Genomic DNA, 17,912 nt, shown 5'->3' on the forward strand with positions numbered 1-17,912 from the left:
ATTCTATAGCTTTTCCATCTCCCTTTGTCTACCCAGGCTTTTGGGGAGTTGGGTATGATCCAATGTTTGATGGGTTCTCACAGCAGAACACCTGGCACTAAGGATGTGTGGTTTTGGAAGAACTCTTCTAAGCAGTATATGCCCAGGATGTTTTACTCCCACACATTTCAGTATGAAACTTTTAATCCTCTCACTTGTTGGATATGGAAATCATCTTGTACTCTGAAGATTAAGGTGTTTGCTTGGATGCTCATTATGGACATACTGAATACAAAGGGTATGGTGGAAAGAAGGCACTGGCACATGGAGGATGGAGTCTGAGGGAGTCCTGGATTAGGGGGTGTTCGGATAGCCGGACTATACTTTCGGCCGGACTCCTGGACTATGAAGATACAAGATTGAAGACTTCGTCCCGTGTCCGGAAGGGACTTTCCTTGGCGTGGAAGTCAAGCTTGGCGATATGGATATGCAGATCTCCTACCATTGTAACCGACTTTGTGTAACCCTAACCCTCTCCGGTGTCTATATAAACCGGAGGGTTTTAGTCCGTAGGACAACATACACAACAACAATCATACCATAGGCTAGCTTCTAGGGTTTAGCCTCTTCGATCTCATGGTAGATCTACTCTTGTACTACCCATATCATCAATATTAATCAAGAAGGACGTAGGGTTTTACCTCCATCGAGAGGGCCCGAACCTGGGTAAAACTTCGTGTCCCTTGCCTCCTGTTACCATCCGGCCTAGACGCACAGTTCGGGACCCCCTACCCGAGATCCGCCGGTTTTGACACTGACATTGGTGCTTTCATTGAGAGTTCCTCTGTGTCGTCGCCGTCAGGCTCGATGGCTCCTACGATCATCAATAGTGATGCAGTCCAGGGTGAGACATTCCTCCCCGGACAGATCTTCGTCTTCGGCGGCTTCGCACTACGGGCCAATTCACTTGGTCGTCTGGAGCAGATCGAAAGCTACGCCCTTGGCCGTCAGGTCAGATTTGGAAGTTTAAACTACATGGCTGACATCCGCGGGGACTTGATCTTCGATGGATTCGAGTCACTGCCGAGCGCGCCGCACTGTCCCGACGAGCATGATCTAGCTCTGCCGCCGAACAGTGCCCTGGAGGCCGCACCTGCATCAGCTTCGACCCTTAATTCGGAACCAACTGCGCTGATTGAGGATGGGCGGTTGGACGCCACCTCGGGGGCTGCGATTCCAACGGCGATTGAGCCGAACACCAGCCCCGTACTCTGCGAGACTCGTGACTCCAAGGAGCCGGACTCCTCTCCGGACTCCGAACCCTCAGCGCCCCTGCCGATCGAATCCGTTTGGGCGCCGATCATGGAGTTTACTGCCACGGACATCTTTCAGCACTCGCCTTTTGGCGATATCCTGAAGACACCGAAGTCTCTCTCTTTATCAGGAGAGCCCTGGCCGGACTACGGTCAGCAAGGTTGGGGTACAGACGATGAAGAAATTCAAAGCCCACCCACCACCCACTTTGTAGCCACTGTCGACGACTTAACCGACATGCTCGACTTGGACCCCGAAGACATCGACGGTATGGACGCCGATGAAGGAGATGATGAAGAACCAGTGCCTACTAGGCCCTGGAAAGCCACCTCATCATATGACATATACATGGTGGACACCCCAAAAGAAGGAGATGGCGATGGAACAGCGGAGGACGACCCCTCCAAGAAACAGCCTAAGCGCCGGCGTCAGCGGCGCCGCTCAAAATCCCGCCAAAACAAATACGGCGATTCCAGCACGGGAGATAATAATACTCCGGAAAGTGCCGAAGAAAATCCCCTCCAGCAAGATTTAGCACAGGAGGATGGAGAAACCAGCCCTCATGAGAGAGCGGCAGACAGAGAGGTCGAGGACGATAATTATATGCCTCCCTCTGAAGACGAGGCAAGCCTCGACGACGACAATTTCGTTGTGCCAGAGGATCCCGTCGAGCAAGACCGTTTTCAACGCAGGCTTATGGCCACGGCAAGAAGCCTCAAGAAAAAATAGCAACAGCTTAGAGCTGATCAAGATTTGCTAGTCGATAGATGGACTGAAGTCCTTGCGGCCGAAGAGCATAAAATCGAACGCCCCTCCAAGAGCTACCCAAAGCGTAGGTTGCTACCCCGATTAGAGGAGGAAGCACTTGATGCGGCCGATCGGCCACCTCGTGGCCGCGACAGAGAGGCCTTTAGGCCCTCCACTCAAGCCGCACCCCGTACCAAGGCACGGGAATATGCGCCGGACTTACGAGATATGTTGGAGGACAAGGCAAGGCAAACAAGATGGATCTACAGATCGCGGGGCGTCCCATGGATCGAGACGGTAACCGTCATGCCGGCCACAAATTCGGCAGGGCTGAACACAGTAGACAAAGCTCATTGGAGCTACGTCATGATATAGCCCAGTACAGAGGCGCCGCACACCCACTATGCTTCACAGACGAAATAATGGATCATCAAATCCCCGAGGGTTTCAAACCCGTAAACATCGAATCATATGATGGCACAACAGATCCTGCGGTATGGATCAAGGATTATCTTCTTCATATCCACATGGCCCGCGGCGATGATTTCCACGCCATCAAATACCTCCCACTCAAGTTTAAAGGACCAGCTCGGCATTGGCTTAACAGCTTGCCAACAGGATCAATCAGTTGTTGGGAGGACCTGGAAGCCGCATTCCTCGACAATTTCCAGGGCACTTATGTGCGACCCCCAGACGCCGATGACCTAAGTCACGTAATTCAGTAGCCAGAGGAATCGGCGAGGCAATTCTGGACACGGTTCCTAACAAGGAAAAATCAAATAGTTGACTGTCCGGACGCTGAGGCTCTAGCAGCCTTCAAGCACAATATCCGTGACGAGTGGCTGGCCCGGCACCTTGGACAGGAAAAGCCGAAATCTATGGCAGCACTCACGACACTCATGGCCCGCTTTTGTGCAGGAGAAGACAGCTGGCTTGCTCGTAGCAACAATATGACCAAGAACCCTGGTAATTAGGACACTAGGGATAGTAGTGGTAGGTCGCGTCGCAACAAGCAGAAGCGCCGCATTAACGGTGACAATGCTGAGGATACGGCAGTTAATGCCGGATTCAGAGCCTCTAAATCCAGTCAGCGGAAAAATCCATTCAAAAGGAATCCTAGGGGGCCATCCAGTTTGGACCGAATACTCGACCGCTTGTGCCAGATACATGGCACCCCCGAAAAGCCGGCCAATCACACCAACTAGGATTGTTGGGTGTTCAAGCAAGCAGGCAAGTTAAACGCCGAAAATGAAGACAAGGGGCTGCATAGCGATGACGACGAGGAGCCCCGGCCGCCGAACAACAGTGGACAGAAGGGTTTTCCCCCACATGTGCGGACGGTGAACATGATATACGCAACCCACGTCCCCAAAGGGGAGCGGAAGCGCGCGTTAAGGGACGTATACGCGGTAGAGCCAGTCGCCCTAAAATTCAACCCATGGTCCTCCTGCCCGATCACCTTTGATCGAAGGGACCATCCCACTAGCATCCGTCATGGCGGATTCGCCACATTGGTTCTAGTCCCAATTATTGACGGATTTCATCTCACTAGAGTCCTTATGGACGGCGGCAGCAGCCTGAACCTGCTTTAACAGGATACAGTGCGGAAGATGGGCATAGATCCCTCGAGGATTAAGCCCATCAAAACGACCTTTAAAGGCGTAATACCAGGTGTAGAGGCCAACTGTACAGGCTCAGTCACACTTGAAGTGGTCTTCGGATCTCCGGATAATTTCCAAAGTGAGGAGTTAATCTTCGACATAGTCCCGTTCCGCAGTAGTTATCACGCACTGCTCGGGCGAACCGCATTCGCCAAGTTCAATGCGGTACCGCACTACGCATACCTTAAGCTCAAGATGCCAGGCCCTCGAGGAGTAATTACGGTCAATGGAAACACCGAACGCTGCCTCCGAACGGAGGAGCACACGGCGGCCCTTGCAGCAGAAGTACAAAGCAGCCTCTCCAGGCAGTTCTCCAGTTCGGCCACTAAACGACCGGACACCGTCAAGCGCGCCTGGAGTAACCTACAACAAGACCGCCTGGCACGATCCGAGCAGGCGTAGCAATGTGGCCCCAACCCCAACCCTCGCAAAAAGGCGACGCCATAACTTCACGTACATAACTACGCTCTAGAGATACCATGGGTACAGGGGGAGGGGCACCATCACGGCACGCCCGAAACATGGCTTAAACCGTACCAGGGGCTGCCGATTTTTTAATTTTCTCTTACTTTCAGGACTCCATCCTTCGGAAGGCCTGTTCGGAAGTTCAATTGCCGCACAAACGATGCAAGAACCAGGGAAACAGACAAGCCACGCCGCATTACGGAACTCCCAGGTGGTCTCTATCACGAGCAGTATACCTGTTCCGCACACTATTCCGCAGCTTGCCCCTGGAACAGACATGTTAACTAGTCCAACCTTTCACTTATCGCATTATTTGTATCGTTCTGCTTTGATCGCAGCCCCTTTTACTAAACAATGCATAGCTTTCGTCTATTTTTGCATTACCTTTTTTCTTTATATATGTTCCTTAACGACATGTTGCACCCGTACACGTTGGTACGGCCAAAATACGCCAGGGGCTTTAGTACCCCTCAATATGGTGTGAGAAGTCCGAACACTTTAACAAGTGCGGCACCCTGAACTTATAGCATTATATGCATCGGCTCCGAATCATGTCTTGGGTCAATAGTTGGGTTTGCCCGGCTCCTATGTTTTGGTGCCTTATGTTCCACTATATCGGCTAAGGTAGCACTAGGAGAACCACTGCGATTGTGCCCCGGTTGAGCTGGGTCGAGCACTTCAGTGGAGAAAGCTAAAACTGACTGTCATGATGAAGCGAGAGCTGGTCGCTGTTCGAGAGGTTTTTCGAGTCCCTAAAGACTTATGCCGCTTAGGGCGAGGAGCCGGCTCTGTCCGGCCAAGGCGTGGATAGCGCCCCGAACTCGGTCTTCCGAATACCAGGGGCTTCACCGAAATTTAAAATTATAGAATTCTATGGCTAAGTGAGAGTGTTCACGCATTATAGTCCGATTGCCTTGTTCGTTGGGCTGAGCGCCTCCCTCGAAGGACCCAAACATGGGAAAAAGAGCGCTCAGGTTTATCCCCGAACACCCCAGCACTAGCGGCACGGGGGCGGAAGCCGACGACTCGCCATCTCTCAGAATTGATAAACAGCCGCACAAAAGGTAATATTTTAAATTCCAACAGCATTGCTTAGCACATATGAACAAGTTTTCAGCGCACAGGACAAAACGAGCAGGTTTCACTCAAAAATTACATCCCTAGAACATTCATCCGCCACAAGGCAGGCACCCTTCAGAACATCCTTATAGTAATTCTCGGGCTTGCGATGCTTTTTCCCCGGCGGTGGCCCGTCCTTCACAAGCTTCTCAGCATCCAGCTTGCCCCAGTGCACCTTAGCACGGGCAAGGGCCCTACGGGCACCTTCAATGCAGACGGAGCGCTTGATGACTTCGAGCCTTGGACAGGCCTCCACCAGCCGCCGCACCAGCCCAAAATAGCTCCCAGGCAGAGCCCCTCTAGGCCACAGCCGAACAATGAGGCCCTTCATGGCCTGTTCAGCCTCCTTGTGGAGCTCGACCAGTTGCTTCAGTTGGTCACTCAGGGACACGGGGTGTTCGGCCTCAGCATACTGAGACCAGAACACCTTCTCTGTCGAGCTGCCCTCCTCGGCTCGATAGAATACGGCGGCATCGGACACACTCCGGGGAAGATCTGCGAATGCTCCTGGAGAGCTCCGGATTCGGGTAAGTAACAAGTAACTCACGTTTATGTGTTTGCTTTGCATAAAGAATGCCTTACCCGCCGCTATCTTCTTCACCTCATCCAACTCCTGGAGGGTCTTCTGGGATTCGGCCTTGGCAGACTTGGCATTTTCAATAGCCACCGCGAGCTCGGACGCTCGCGTCTTTGAGTCAAGCTCCAAACTCTCATGTTTTTCCATGAGAGCCTGGAGCTCTTGCCGTACCTTGCCACCCTCGGCCTCATACTTCTCCCGCTCGGTGCGCTCCGAGGCCGCCCTCTTCTCGGCCTCGACCAGCGCTTGCTTAAGGGTCGCCACCTCAGACGTGGCCCCTACAATAGCCATGATAATCCTGTCATTCTTTGCAATTGCACCTTTTTATATATATTTAAAAACAAGGTATTTCTTACCTTCATTGTCCTCGAGCTGCTTCTTGGCATGCCCGAGCTCTTGCTCGGACCGCTCGAGGTTCTGCTTTAGCGTGTCCACTTCCGCAGTCAGTGCGGCGGACGCAAGCAGAGAAGCCTGCATACGCATATTGACTCATTTTGTTAGACTCCTGCGAATTTTATTTGATCCTCTATTCGGCTTTTCTTCCCGAACGCCAAACAGAGCATCAGGGGCTACTGTCTATGTGGTAATATTATTTACACATTCTTTACTTACCTCAAAGCCTGTTAAAAGGCTAGTACAAGCTTTAGTCAGTCTGCTCTTGGCGGACTGAACCTTCTGGACCACCACACTCATAATAGTGCGGTGCTCCTCATCGATGGAGGCGCCTTGGAGCGCCTCCAACATATTGTCCGGCGCCTCCGGTTGGACGGGGGCCACCGGCACGGTGGGCTTGCTGCTCTTGGAAGGAGGTCCCCCGCCGGACTCTGGAACCTTTGAAGGTTCCAGAGCGGAGCCCTGGGGGGTTTCATCCCCTTTACTCCTGGAGTCTGGGAGGTCGCCTTGCGGCGCCTCCAGGACCACCTCCTCCCGGCTTGGAACCTGTTGGGACAACACTTCGGTGTTGTCCGTAGGGCGGGGGGAGGAAGCCGTCGGAAGCGAGTTCACATCTGACGAGTCTAGTGAGCCGCTCGATGACGCGTCGAGCCGGTCTTTGGGTGGGCTGCATAAACATATTCAACGTAAGGGAAAGCTGTGCAATAAACGAATACTATGAATTACTCTGGTATCCGGATACTTATGATTTTTCCATGGGCTTGGCCCTGGGCTGCCACTCCTCTCCACCGTCGTCGGCGTCGGTGGAGTAGTCCGGAGGAAGGGTTTTCCCCTTCTTGGACCCTCCGGCCTCCCTAGAGAGGGCGGCCTTCCTTTTCTTCTCTCCTCCCGCTGGAGGGGGAGATGTCCCTTCTTCTTCCTCCTCGTCTTCACGGGAGGAATGCGCCTCGGAACCGTCGGATGATGGATCCGACACCTCCTGGCACCGGGCACTCTTTCGAGTCCCCGTGGCCTTTTTCGCGGCCTTCTTCTCCGGCACCACATAGGGTGCTGGAACCAGCAGCTTCGCCAAGCGAGCGTCCGCTGGGCCTTCGGGCAAAGGAGCCGGACAGTTGATCTGTCCGGATGTCACCTGCCAATCCTGTCAAAGGCAAGGGAGCTTAGATCCCGCATGGAGTCAAACTATGAACAACTGATACCCTATAAAAGGAAAAAATAGCTTATCGGATGAGCGTGACGCTGCGTACTGAATCCGCGATCCTCGGTAGCGGATGCGGGGGCCTTGGCGCCCTTGAAAAGCACCTTCTAGGCATCTTCGTACGTCGTGTCAAAGAGCCTGCTCAGAGTTTGGTGCCGCGCTGGGTCGAACTCCCACAGGTTGAAAGCCCGTTATTGACACGGGAGGATCAGGCGGATCAGCATAACCTGGACTATGTTGACAAGTTTGAGCTTCTTTTCCACCAGGGTTTGGATGCATGTTTGTAGTCCGGTCAGCTCTCCTTTCTTACCCCACGACAGGCCCATCTCCTTCCAGGAGGTGAGCCGCATAGGGGGTCCGGATCGAAACTCAAGGGGTGCGACCCATTCGGCGTCGCGCGGCTCGGTGATGTAAAACCACCCCGATTGCCACCCCTTCAGGGACTCCACAAAGGAGCCCTCGAGCCATAGGACGTTGGCCATCTTGCCCACCATGTCGCCTCCGCACTCCGCCTGGTTTCCGCGCACCACCTTCGGCTTGACATTGAAAGTCTTGAGCCATAGGCCGAAATGGGGGCGGATGCGGAGGAAAGCCTCGCACACGACGATAAATGCCGAGATGTTGAGGACAAAGTTCAGGGCCAGATCGTGGAAATCCAGGCCGTAGTAGAACATGAGCCCCCGGACAAATGGGTGGAGAGGGAAGCCCAGTCCGCGGAGGAAATGGGGGAGGAACACCACCCTCTCATGGGGCCTAGGGGTGGGGATGAGCTGCCCCTTTTTGGGAAGCCGGTACGTGATGTCGTTAGACAGGTATCCGGCCTTCCTCAGCTTTTTGACGTGTCCCTCCGTGACGGAGGAGACCATCCACTTGCCTCCCGCTCCGGACATGGCTGGAGAAGGTTGAGGTGGGGAGTGCGGACTTGGGCGCTGGAGCTCGAGTGCGCAAGAATGGATAGGCGAAGGAGGAAGAAGGCGTAGGTGAAAAGGTGGATCCTTATCCCCTTATATGGGTGGACGCAACTACATGTCCCCACCAGCCTGGTAAAACTCGCTTATCTCCAAGCGCCGTAATCAATGGCGCGGTTGGGTTACCCACGCCCGTATTGATGAGAATCCCAGGATAAGGGGACACGATCTCTGCTTTAACAAGACGTGCCAAGGAAACCGCCTCGCATGATGCGCTGAGGTGGGATAATGAAACGACTCGGATAAAGGCTTGGCCGTGGTGTGTCACACTACGGAATACGTCAACAGATTAGATTTGTGTAAATATTATTCTCTCTATGGCAATATGTGGAAACTTATTTTGCAGAGCCAGACACTATCTTCGTATTCAAAATCTTCTATGAAATACTTGGAGGAGGAACCCGCCTTGCAATGCCGAAGACACTCTGCGCGCCGGACTCGTCGTCATTGAAGCCTGGTTCAGGGGCTACTGAGGGAGTCCTGGATTAGGGGGTGTTCGGATAGCCGGACTATACTTTCGGCCGGACTCCTGGACTATGAAGATACAAGATTGAAGACTTCGTCCCGTGTCCGAAAGGGACTTTCCTTGGTGTGGAAGGCAAGCTTGGCGATACGGATATGCAGATCTCCTACCATTGTAACCGACTTTGTGTAACCCTAACCCTCTCCGGTGTCTATATAAACCGGAGGGTTTTAGTCCGTAGGACAACATACACAACAACAATCATACCATAGGCTAGCTTCTAGGGTTTAGCCTCTTCGATCTCGTGGTAGATCTACTCTTGTACTACCCATATCATCAATATTAATCAAGCAGGACGTAGGGTTTTACCTCCATCGAGAGGGCCCGAACCCGGGTAAAACTTCGTGTCCCTTGCCTCCTGTTACCATCCGGCCTAGACGCACAGTTTGGAACCCCTACCCGAGATCCGCCGGTTTTGACACCCACAGAGTCCATTGTAGACTCTGCCCTTATAGGCTCGAGAGACCAGAGATCATATCTTCTTCAACTGCAACTTTAGTGTATGAGTATGGAATTATCTGCAGATTGATTGGGCTTCTGGGGACTCAATGTCTGATTTGGTTATTCAGTCTAGGAAACATTTTGATAAACCCTTTTTCTCTGAAGTGGTGTTCACTGCATGCTAATATTTGGATCATCAAGAATGCCAAAGTTTTCAGAAATGAGAGGGCCAGCTTTAACAAATGGAGAGGAGCTTTTAGCCATGATATTTCTTTGTTGCAATATAGGATCAAATCTGCCTACAAGGATGATCTTCTCAAGTGGATTTCCTTTCTTCCCCCTTAAGGCTTAGTGTAGTAAGGCATTTCTGCCCCTTTCTTAGTTTATTTTCTTTTCTAGATTACCCCTTGTAATCAGCTTGTTGTATCTGTTTATTTGATTAATACAGTTTTACCATGCTGTGGGGGTGTTGCCCCACAGTTCATAATAAAAAAACCTAGAGAAGTGAATATGGTTGCTCTAGCAACTACGACGTATTTGAAGTGGTCGAAAAGTACCATTACATTCGACTAGTACGATCACCCAGCGCACGTTGCAACCCCCGGGCGGCAAGCGTTGGTGGTCGACCCAGTCGTTGGGGGCACTCGACTGACCAAGGTTCTCATGGATGGTGGCAGTGGATTGAACATTCTGCATGCTGAGACCCTCCGAGGGATGGGCATTCCGATGTCCAAGCTCAATGAGAGCAACATGCGATTCCACGGTGTCATCCTAGGAAAGAAAGCAGATTCACTTGGTCAGATCACCCTTGATGTGGTTTTTGGTGATTCAAAAAATTACCGCAAGAAAAAGTTGACATTTGAAGTAGTGGATTTCATAGTGCCTATCATGCTATTCTGGGCAGACCCGCATATGCTCGTTTCATGGCCCGCCCATGTTACGTGTATCTTAAGTTGAAGATGCCTAGACCTAGAGGTGTGATCACAGTCATAGGGAATCGACAAAGGGCGGAGGAATGCCTCCAGAAGGGCTCCAAGATTGCTGATGAACATATGGCAGTAGTGGAGTTGGAAGAATACCAGAAAAACGCCGATCCGAGTGATTTGTTGCGAGCCAAGAAGCCCACTTCAGAGTCAGCATTCCAGTCGGCCGGAGAAACAAAGCCAATACAAATTCACCCAGAGGACCCCTTTGCTACTCTGACTCACATTTCAACAACACTCGACAACAAATAGGAAGATGCGCTCATCCAGTTCCTCTGTGAGAATTGGGACATCTTTGCATGGAAACCATCTGACATGCCAGGTGTACCCAGGGGACTGGCTGAGCACCGTTTGCGTGTCGGCCCAAAAACAAAACTCGTTAAGGAACATATCTGTCGATCCGCTATGGAGAAAAGAAAGGCAATTGGCGAGGAAGTGGCTCAGCTCCTGTCCGTTAAGTTCATTCGCGATATATACCACTCCGAGTGGCTCGCCAATGTTGTCATGGTCCCCAAGAAAGACGATTCACTTTGCATGTGCATTGACTTCAAGCATATCAATTGGGCTTGCCCAAAAGATCATTTCCCTCTGCCCCGCATTGATCAGATTGTCGACTCGACTGCGGGGTGTGAGTGTCTATCCTTTTTGGATGCCTATCCCGGCTACCATTAGATCCGTCTGTATGGGCCCGATGAAATAAAAACTGCTTTCATCACCCCTTTTGGGTGTTTTTGTTATATCGCCATGCCATTTGGTCTCAAGAATGCTGGTGCCACATTCATGCGCATTATTCAAAAGTGCCAGCTCACTCAAATCAGTCAGAACATGGAAGCTTACATGGACGACATCGTGGTCAAGTCACGCAAGAGTTCCGACCTGCTGACTGACCTCGCTGAAACCTTGGCAAACCTAAGAAGATATGACATCAAGCTCAATCCATCCAAGTGTACATTCGGAGTCCCAGGAGGAAAGTTACTCGGTTTTCTCATTTCCGAACGAGGGATCAATGCAAACCCAGAAAAGATTGGAGCAATTCTCCGAATGGAACGCGCTATGTGTGTGCATGATGTTCAGAAGCTTACATGTTGTTTGGCTGCATTGAGTCGATTCATCTCTCGTCTCGGTGAAAAGGCATTGCCTCTTTACCGGCTGATGAAAAAGTCTGATACATTCGAGTGGACTCCTGAAGCTGAAGCAGCATTTGTAGAGCTCAAAGCCCTGCTTTCCACCCAGTAGGTGCTCGCGGCCCCAGTCAGCAAAGAGCCTGTATTGTTGTATATCGCTGCCACTTGACAAGTTGTCAGCACAGTGCTCACAGTCGAGCGGGAAGAAGAAGGCAAAGCCTACAAAGTGCAACACCTAGTGTATTACATTTCTGAAGTCTAGACTCCATCCAAGCAAAGGTACCCACATTACCAAAAGCTTGTCTATGGAATCTACTTGACTACGAAAAAGTGGCACGCTACTTCCAAGACCACTCAATTTTAGTCGTCAGCGACGCTCCATTGTCTGAAATTTTGAACAATCGACATGCAACTGGTCGAGTGGAGAAGTGGGCAATTGAACTTCTCCCTCTTGATATCAAGTTTGAAGCAAAAAAGGCAATTAAGTCTCAGGCAATTGCAGATTTCTTAGCCTAGTGGATTGAGCAACAACAACCGACTCAAGTTCACTCAGAACATTGGACTATGTTCTTTGATGGGTCTAAGATGTTGAATGGTTCTGGTGCTGGAGTGGTCCTGGTATCCCCAAGAGGTGACAAGCTCAGTTATGTCCTCCAGATTCACTTTGATTCCTCCAACAATGAAGTTGACTACGAAGCACTTCTATATGGGTTGGGTATGGCCATCTCACTCGGTGTCTGATGTCGCTTGAAGCTACGTTGGTATTTCCCCAAAGAGGAAGGGATGATGTAGCACAGCGGAGGTAGGTATTTCCCTTAGATGTGAAACCAAGGTTATCGAACAAGTAGGAGAACCAAGCAACACAACATAAACAACACCTGCACACAAATAAAAACTACTCACAACCCGACGTGTAAAGGGGTTGTCAATCCCTTTTGGGTAACGGTGCCACAAATTGGCAAACAGACGTGAGATAAAATTGTAGATATTGATAGATCGAACCCCAAATAAAATAAATTGCAGCAAGGTATTTGTTTTATTTTTTGGTTTAGTATATCTGAAAATAAAAGGCAAATAAAACAGATTGCGAAGGCAAATAATATGAGAAAGAGACCCGAGGGCCGTAGGTTTCACTAGTGGCTTCTCTCAAGAAAAATAGCAAATGGTGGGTAAACAAATTACTGTTGGTCAATTGATAGAACTTCAAATACCCATGACGATATCCAGACAATGATCATTATATAGGCATCACGTCCAAGATTAGTAGACCGACTCCTACCTGCATCTACTACTATTACTCCACACATCAACCGCTATCCAGCATGCATCTAGTGTATTAAGTTCAGGGAGAAACGGAGTAATGCAATAAGAACGATGATATGATGTAGACAAGATCTATCTACGTAGAGATAGACCCCATCGTTTTATCCTTAGTAGCAATGATACATATGTGTCGGTTCCCCTTCTGTCACTAGGATCAAGCACCTTAAGATCGAACCCACTACAAAGCACCTCTTCCCATTGCAAGATAAATAGATCAAGTTGGCCAAACAAAACCCAAATATCAGAGAAGAAATACGAGGATATAAGCAATCATGCATATAGGAGATCAAAGAAACTCAAATTACATTCATGGATATAAAAAGATAGATCTGATCATAAACTCAAAGTTCATCGGATCCCAACAAACACACCGCAAAAGAGTTACATCATATGGATCTCCAAGAGACCATTGTATTGAGAATCAAACGAGAGAGAGGAAGCCATCTAGCTACTAACTACAGACCCGAAGGTCTACAAAGAACTACTCACGCATCATCGAAGAGGCACCAATGGAAGTGGTGAACCCCTCCGTGATGGTGTCTAGTTTGGATCTGGTGGTTCTGGACTCTGCGGGGGCTGGATGAATATTTCATTGACTCCCCTAGGGTTTTGGGAACATTGGGGTATTTATAGAGAAAGGATGCGGTCCGGGGGGCACCCGAGGTTGGCAAAGAGGCACTCGAGGACGTATCAGCATCCCCAAGCTTAACTCCTACTCGTCCTCGAGTGCCTCTTTGCTATATAAATACCCCGGGTTCCCGCCGGATCGCCTCTTTGCTCTAGAAATACCCCAATATTCCGAAAACCCTAGGGGAGTCAACAAAATATTCATCCAGCCGCTGTTGAGTCCAGAACCACCAGATCCAATCTAGACACCATCTCGGATGGGGTTCACCACCTCCATTGGTGCCTCTCCGATGATGCGTGAGTAGTTCTTTGTAGACCTTCGGGTCCGTAGTTAGTAGCTAGATGGCTTCCTCTCCGTCTCTTGATTCTCAATACAATAGTCTCTTGGAGATCCATATGATGTACCTCTTTTGCGGTGTGTTTGTTGGGATCCGATGAATTTTGAGTTTATGATCAGATATGTCTTTTTATATCCATGAAAGTATTTGAGTTTCTTTGATCTCTTTTATGCATGATTGCTTATAGCCTCGTATTTCTTCTCTGATATTTGGGTTTTGTTTGACCAATTTGATCTATTTTATCTTGCAATGGGAAGAGGTCCTTTGTAGTGGGTTCGATCTTACGGTGCTTGATCCCAGTGACAGAAGGGGAACCGACACGTATGTCTCGTTGCTACTAAGGATAAAATGATGGGGTCTATCTCTACATAGATAGATCTTGTCTACAACATGTCAACGTTCTTATTGCATTACTCTGTTTCTCCATGAACTTAATACACTAGATGCATGCTGGATAGCGGCCGATGTGTGGAGTAATAGTAGTAGATGCAGGCAGGAGTGAGTCTACTAATCTTGGACGTGATGCCTATGTAATGATCATTGCCTGGATATCTTCATGAGTATTTGAAGTTCTATCAATTGCCCAACAGTAATTCGTTCACCCACTGTTTGCTATTTTTCTTGTGAGAAGCCACTAGTGAAACCTATGGCTCCCGGGTCTCTTTCTCATATTATTTGCCTTTGCAATCTATTTTCTTTTGCATTTATTTTTAGATCTATTAAACCAAAAACCCAAAAATACCAGGCTGCAATTTATTCTTATTCATTTTATTTGGTGTTCGATCTATCAATCTACTACAAATTTACCTCACACCCATTTGCCTATCTTCAGGCGTCGTACCTCGGAAGGTATTGACAACCCCTTTAACACGTCGGGTTGCGAGAAGTTGTTATTTGTGTCCAGGTGTTGTTTATGTTGTGTTGCTTGGTTCTCCTACTGGTTCGATAACCTTGTTTTCATATCTGAGGGAAATACCTACCGCCGCTGTGCTGCATCATCCCTTCCTCTTTGGGGAAATACCGACATAGCTTCAAGCGACATCAAAGGGAATTTCTAGCACCGTTGCCGGGGAGGGGCTTCAACATATACCAGGTTCCTAATCATAAATCTCATCTCCTCACAATTTACATTATTTGCCATTTTCCTCTCGTTTTCCTCTCCCCCACTTCACAAAAATTGCCGTTTTATTCGCCCCTCCTTTTCTTTCGCAGTTTTCTTGCCAGATCTGTTTCTAGTGCAATCTTGTTGGGTAGTCATCATGACTCAAGAGAACACCAAATTGTGTGATTTCTCAAATACCAACAACAATGATTTTATTAGCACTCCGCTTGCTCCTCTCATCACTAGCGCGGAGTCTTGTGATATTAATACTGCTTTGCTGAATCTCGTTATGAAAGATCATTTTCCGGTACTCCTAATGAGGATGCCGCATACCATCTTAATACCTTCGTGGAATTATGCAATATGCAAAAGAAAAAAGATGTGGACAATTATGTTGTGAAGATGAAATTATTTCCGTTTTCTTTGCGTGATTCTGCAAAAAATGGTTCTCTTCTTTGCCTCACAATAGTATCGATTCTTGGAATCAATGCAAAGATACTTTTATAACTAAGTATTTTCCGCTCGCAAAAAATATTTCCCTTAGAACCCAGATCATGAATTTCAAGAAACTTGAACATGAACATGTTGCACAATCTTGGGAAAGGATTAAAATGATGCTAAGGAATTTCCCAACTCATGGGTTAAATCTTTGGATGAACGTATAATTTTTTTATGCGGGGTTGAATTTTGTTTCTCGTATTCTTTTAGATTCTGCCGCGAGTGGTACTTTTATGGAAATTACTTTGGGTGAAGCCATCAAATTTCTTGATAATATTATGGCAAATTATTCGCAAAGGCATACCGAAAGAGCTCCTACTAGTAAAAAGGTTAATTTGGTTGAAGAAATTTCTTCTTTGAATGGAAAAGTTGATGCTCTTGTGAAATTGGTTGCTAGTAGAAGTGATCCTATTGATTTCAATGATATGCCTTTCTCTACTTTGATTGAACAAAATAGTGATGCCATAGATGTGAATTTTATCTCTCGAAGTAATTTCAACAATAGTGCTTATAGAGGTGATTTCAATCGTAGGCCTTTTCCTAGTAATTCCTCTAATAATTATGGTAATTCCCATGGAAATCAATCTTATAATAATAATAGAAACACCTCTGATCTTGAGAACAACATTAAAGAATTTATCAATATGCAAAAAGTTTTCAACACTTCCATAGAAGAAAAGTTGAGTAAGATTGATGATTTGTCTAGAAGTGTTGATAGAATTTGTAACATCCCAAATTTTCAATTTGGAATGTTATACACTAGATCATCATGCATATCATATTTTATTGCATTTTGCCCGATCCTAGAAATTTCACGCAACTCAAGGACCTTCGGAGAGAGTTGGAGATTTCGTTATTTCCATATTTGAGAGTTTTCTCAAATTTGAAAAGAGGATCATTTGATTTATTTATTTCATCTTCAATTATTTTTACAATATCAAAAACATAAAAGAGGGAATAATATGACTTTCCCAAATTTAGGAAAAATGAAGATTTAATAAATAGATCAAGTTTTGGTTTTTCCGGAGTTTATTTGCATTTTATTTGGATAGGGAAAAATTGCGCGTTTTCGAAAATTGCATTTTAGGTCCGGAGTAAAGTTCATTTTGTTCGGCTCATTTTTAGGAGTCGGGGAAAATTTACTTTAGAATTTTTGGAGTTCATTTAGTTTTCTTTTTCTTTGTTTTTCTGCGCGCGAAACTATTTTTTTTAAAAAAAAGAAGCAGCGCCCCGCCTGGGCCAAAGGCCCAGCCGGCCGGCCACCCCAGCCCCGCGCGCACGCCAGCTCCAGGCGCCAGCCAGGCCGCCGCCTCGCTCTAAGCCGAGTCCGGCTTGGACGCTTATTGTAATGTTGTTGGGTTAAATTGTTCACTTAATTGGGATCGGAATGCTGTCAACCATTCTCGATGTTTCACAACCACCATGATAGTTAAATAAATTTATTCCTTTGCAGTAGAGAAAAACTGGCTTTACGCAAAAGCTGTAACCATAGAGCTTTCCACCAGCCATATATGCATATAGTATAGCTGTTTCATTCCATTACTCTCTATGTGTTACATTGCCAGCATATTCCATGTGCTGACCCGTTTTCGGGCTGCAACTTCTCATGTTGCAGACTTTTCAGACGACGAGTAAGGTGTTTGTAGGTCGTGGTTCTATACTCAGTGATGCCGTTGGAGTTGATGGACCCATTTATCTTCCGAGTCTTCCGCTGTTATCATTATTAGATGGCCTTAAGCCATATTTATTGTAATAAGTTCTCTTTGAGACAACGATGTAATAAGTGTGTGATTGCCACTCTGCTATAAATCCTTCGATGTACTGTGTGGTGTCAGCATTACTGATCCAGGGATGACACCTGAGCACAGAGCACTTGATCCATTCGGGTCGGGTCGCTACAGAGAATGGTATCAGAGCACACGCTGACTGTAGGACACGACCACTAAGTTAAAGCCATAGATCACCATTCTCTTCTCATTTTCTAACTCCTCATCTTTTCTACTCTTTTAGGATGACGAACGTGAAGATTAAGTACGCTCAACCGGATGAAGGCACACCATTTGGATTTCACCTGAAGGAAGTCACCAAGTACCTGAACATTGGATTACCAAGCTTCACGGGAACCTTCAACGCCACTCTGCCTGAAGAGGAGCGCTGGAAGATTCAAGCTCACGTTCCGGGAAGAACATTCGCGCCAATCACGAAACCCATAGATAGTGTTTTCAATGCACCAACCTAGAGTCTGGGAAAGAGCATGGCAGCTCATATCACCATAGGACGCATTGGAGAAGTTTATCAAGAAGACCTCAAGGACACTATCTACCAGATTTGCGGACGCCGAGATGAACAATGGGAGTTAGTCCGCACCAAGAAGGATAGATCCATTGCATCTTTCATCCAGGAGTTAAACCAGCACATTCGACGCCACGAGAACCAGATGTGCAATGATATGATAGAGTTGAAGAATGCGAAGGCAAGGATCATCGAGCTAGAAGGAGAACTGAAGTCTACACGCAAGGACTACATGGATGA

The sequence above is a fragment of the Triticum urartu genome, chromosome 5, assembly GCF_003073215.2.
Source record: "Triticum urartu cultivar G1812 chromosome 5, Tu2.1, whole genome shotgun sequence".
Classification (NCBI taxonomy): domain Eukaryota; kingdom Viridiplantae; phylum Streptophyta; class Magnoliopsida; order Poales; family Poaceae; genus Triticum; species Triticum urartu.